Genomic DNA, 1391 nt, shown 5'->3' with positions numbered 1-1391 from the left:
ATAGATAGTTTAATCATTATAACTGTATTGTACAATTGTTTGTTTGTGTAATGTGTTTATAACTTGATGTAGTTAATAATAATATTATTAGCATTATAGTAATGCATTGTCTGTTCTGTGTACTGTCTGTTCCAAATGTTATCCACTTTGTGTTAAGTTTGTCCAATGTTATATTAATTAATTATATTTAATTAGTTTGTTCGTTCATAATATATTGTTCAATAACAGTATTGTTATCACAATAGATTGTTTGTAAATGTTATTAAATAATTTGTAAATGCTTCAGAGACCTGCAGAATCTTGTTGGCATATGTAGGTTTGTATATGCACATATATAAATCATAAATGTAATTGCTTGTTTTGTTTTATTGTTTGTTATTCAGACATATTGTTTGTTATTAAGTTTGTTTGAGTACTCTAGTAATTTCCTTTTTACTTCACTGTGAAACTAATGAATCATGCTAGTAAAATGTATATTCAATGTTACAATAATATCCTTCTTTAATTATTACTGTCCATGTTTGTCTACGTTTGTATATGTGTTAAGCATTCAGTAATAGCTGATTTATGTCTTTGGATTGAAGCTTTGCATTGATTGTATATTAGTAATATTAATAATAATATTTGTTTTTGTCAGATTGCTTCATTCTGAGATCAATAAGGTTTTATGCTAATGTATATTTGTTGCATAGATGTTATGTCTGGCTGCAGGCATCTTGCTATGTGTCTAGGTGCATCATATATGTATTATATCATGAATGTATCATTTGTTCGTTTGCTTTACATTATTGTTTATAGTTATGTATTAATTTATTAACATTATGTTTGTTAATTGATTGTTTCTGATGCATCCTGAGTAACTATACAATCTGTTGCATTGTTTCTTTAATAGCCAACATAGTTATCCATTGTAAATCATTACTAACGTGTGTTTGTATTATTTATCATTAACAATGTTATTGTGAATTGTTACAATCATAGTATTGTGTATATATGTGTGTATGTTATGGCTATTGTTCTTTGCTTTTTCTTTTGCAAAGAATAATGTATTGTAACACAATCTGCATATAAGTAATATATCAGATTATGTTTACTATAATTGTCTCCTAGTGTTCTTTTAGTGAATCTAGTACTATGTGCAATTGTAGTATTTGTTTGACGTTTTATTTGTTAATTGGTTTGCTAGGTAAAACGTTTTATATATTGGTTTTATTTATTTTATTTGAATCATTGTATAGATATACCTATTAGTATCTATCTGATGTATTTTATAGTATTATAATACTGTTCACACTTGTATTAATCACAGAGTGAGGGCAATTTAATTGTTTGTACAAGAATCAATTTAATAGTTTTATTTAATTATATGTATACACTCCATACTTGTTTAT

The sequence above is a fragment of the Fomitiporia mediterranea genome (assembly GCF_000271605.1).
Source record: "Fomitiporia mediterranea MF3/22 unplaced genomic scaffold FOMMEscaffold_7, whole genome shotgun sequence".
In the NCBI taxonomy this organism is placed as follows: domain Eukaryota; kingdom Fungi; phylum Basidiomycota; class Agaricomycetes; order Hymenochaetales; family Hymenochaetaceae; genus Fomitiporia; species Fomitiporia mediterranea.
The sequence above is the reverse complement of the archived record's forward strand: the minus strand, read 5'-3'. Positions refer to the sequence as shown.